The sequence below is a fragment of the Papaver somniferum genome, chromosome 7, assembly GCF_003573695.1.
Source record: "Papaver somniferum cultivar HN1 chromosome 7, ASM357369v1, whole genome shotgun sequence".
Classification (NCBI taxonomy): Eukaryota; Viridiplantae; Streptophyta; class Magnoliopsida; order Ranunculales; family Papaveraceae; genus Papaver; species Papaver somniferum.
Genome location: NC_039364.1, coordinates 174,876,482 through 174,880,081, shown reverse-complemented (window position 1 = coordinate 174,880,081; position 3,600 = coordinate 174,876,482).

Sequence of the window (3,600 nt, the reverse complement as noted above, 5' to 3'; positions counted from 1 at the left end):
GAGCCACACCTTTCTTACTCACCATGTGATGCATACTTCTAGCAGCAAACAACTTAGAGAGATTGCGGCTCAAAACATCTTCAATAAGAACAAAAATCAAAGGTGAAAGAGGATCACCTTGACGAAGGCCTCTTGTGATACTGAAAAAACCTTCAGGGCTACCATTAATCATAATAGATATACGGGCAGAGTTAAGAATACTAGCAACCACGAACACCATGCATCAGAAAAGCCATATTGACGAAAAACTTCAACCAACAAACTCCCAACTCACCGTGTCAAAAGCTGGGCTATATCCAATTTAAGGCCAACGTTACCATGCTTCCGTTCAACGCTAATCTCATTGATCAGTTCCGAGGCCAAGGCTATATTCTCATGAATGTTTCTTCCTTTCATAAACGCCACTTGCTCTTCAGAAATCAATTTGTTCAACACCGTGCCAAGTCTGGTCGCCATAATTTTGTAATGATTTTGAAGAAGAAGTTGCTTAAACCAATTGGCCTATAGTCTTTAATAGCATCAGACTTATTAGCTTTTGGAATGAGCACAATAAAACTAGAGTTAATGCCATTAGGAATCTTCCTCATCGCCCAACAGTTTGCAATAGCATTAAAAAGATCTCTAGAAATAATGTTCCAACAGACTCGAAAGAAAGAACCTGTAAATCCATCAGGGCCAGGAGCAGAATCCGCTCCAAGATCAAAAACAGCCTCTTTAACTTCATCCAAGGTAGGAATAGCATCCATACAAGCACTCTCAGCAGCTGATGCTTTCATGCTCATAATCAAAGTCTCGGATCAATATGAACAGCTCCACCGTTGAACTTTGCACGATAATGATCAACAATGTAATCTTTTATTTCATCCTGCAAAAACAAAGTAGAGTTAGTAGAAATCTTCAGCTTCGGAAATTGTGTTTTGGCTCCTCCTCATTCTTATTGAATTGTGAAAAAAACGAGTGTTCTGATCACCATCCTCCAACCAGCTAGTTCTCGATTTTTGCTTAAGCATAGTGGCCAATCATACCGCACATCATCAGCAGCCTTCTTAGCATCAGCAACCTTCAAAAATTGGACTTCACAGCTAACATTATGGTCCAAAATATCATTCTCCTTATCAAGATTCAATTCCGCTTGCTTTAAACGAAACTGAACATCTCCAAACACCAATCTATTCCAAATCTTCAAAGCCTCCCTCAACCGCTTCAACTTTGATGTAAAAACAAAAGGAGGAGCACCATCCAGCCTAACACTCCAATTGTCTTTGACGAATCCAAAAAGATGGATGAGAAAGCCACATCTTCTGATTCTAAAAGGAGCTCTCTTCGGCCTAGGACTGTCAAAAGCAAAACCAAAAGAGGAGAATGGTCCGAGCAGATTCTCGGCAAAGCTTTGCACCTCCAGTTAGCAAACTTATCAAGCCACGCACCATTAATCAGCCCTATCGTGTTTAGAAACAATTCTATGCATACCACTCCGACAATTGACCAAGTATACTTCTTCCCAATAGCATCGGCCTCAACCAAACCATTGTCAGATATCCAACTTCGAAACTCATTTATATAAATTTCTTTGATCGGCCTACCACCCTTCTTCTCATCAAGACGCAAACACAATTGAAATCCCCCAACACCAACCATGGAATGGAAATATATCCCAGACCCAATTGCCGCCAAAGAGATCTCCTTTCAACCGCATCAAAAGAAGCATGCACAGCCGTGACAAAATTCCCAGAAAAATCCAAAGTGATAGCCTGCTTAGACGAAGATAAAACAATCGGCCTTGCTAGAGTATTCCTCCAAAAGACCCAAATATTACCTTCTGACCATGCACCTCATTAGTAATAACATCTTCACAAAAATCAAGCAAATTAAGCTTCCTAACAAAACGTGTAGTGCAACGAACCTGAGGCTCCGCAATACAAATAACGTCAGGTTTGTGCAAGTAGTAAAGCTCATTCAACTTGGCCCTTGCACCATCCTTGGCCAAGCCTTGAGCATTCCAATAGAAGACACGCATTAATTAACTCTATTCTTTGAAGGGCTTGCCGAACCCTGTCTAGAAGATTTTCCACTTCGAGTTTGAACTTGACTCACCGTAGCCACAGCAGCTGTCTTCTTCTTAGGAGCTTTAGATTTTTTCTTCTTTCCGCCAACTCCTTCTTCTCATGATCAGCTAACTCTTTATTAGCAAGAATCTCCAAATTTCTTGCATCCTCCTCAGCTATGCTTGAAGTGTTAGTTGCAACTACATCTTCAATCACATCATCAGCTTCAACAATCACCTTATCAATCTCCTCGGTCCCAGTTTCAAATCTATTAGAAAGTGTTAAGTTTTCTAAAGATCTAGCTGGTGAAGATCTTCTTGAAGTCCTAGTGGCCTCACTAAAACTAGCTTCCTAGCCCAATTGGAATTAGCCGGAGATGATGCAAGTCCAAAACCTGCTTCCTCAAGTTCTCTAGCTTAGCTCTAGCAATATCTTGCTGAATTTTGGCAGCTTCAGCATCAGCCTCCCGTTGCCTAGTTGCCTCCTTCATAGCCTCGTAATTTCTATAAGCTTCCATCTCTTGCATCTCCAAATCAACATCATCTTCCTTAGATAAATTATCATGCACCAGCTCCTCAAGTGCTGCACCAACACTTCGCAAAACCAACTCCGCATCATCATTGCGGACAGATTCCTCATCATCTTTACGCAAACCAGGTAAAGCTTCATCATGAGCTTTACCAGTAAATGCTTCATCACCAGTATTAGCAACATCTCCTCGGTGCTTAGATAAGCCACCATCCTCCATGAGCTGCACGGACTGAATATCGCTGTAAGCTTCAGCATGAGTTGCAATAATATGCGGCACGGACAAGGCAGCATCTTCAGTGTGATCCGATATAGTATCATCATCTTCTAATGTAGCACCAGCACTCTCACTGTGGTCAGAAAAGATAGTACGTGTTCCAGCTGCTATCTCAAGGACAGATTTCTTCTTCTTCAACGTTATGGCCTCCTCACCATGTTTAGATTTCTCAGTTTCTATTGGAACATCCGATGGCATATGCTTCTTACCTTTAGGGATTCGTTCCTTTTGCCAAAAATTCTTAAGATCATCCATATCAGCCTCAATTGCTTTTTTAATCTCAGGATCAGTTTCAACGTCAGCCCTATCCTTCAAATCATCAAACTTTTTTGTTCTACAATCAGATTTTTTATGGCCAATAGATTTACAATAATCGCAAAAGCTGGGCCTGTTTAGAATTTCATATTCCTGAACAAAAATTTCATCATTCTCTTCACCATCAATCAAAATTCGTCTCAAAGGTTGAGAGAAGTCTATGTCAACCAGGGCTGCCGCAAAGTAACCATATTCATGGCTCAAAGTACGCGGATCAACCGAAACCGGCCTACCAAGCCCTCTTGCCAGCCTAAAAATCGTCTCTTCATCCCAAAACTCCATTGGCAAAGCTATGAAACGAACCCAAACTGCAGCTCTTGTAATCTTATCTTTCCCAGGATCAAACATAGGTGTCCATGGATGAATTTTAAGCTGTTGAATTCCGTTTGGAGATTGAATCTTCCATGGACCATCATAGCTTACACGTTTACGATC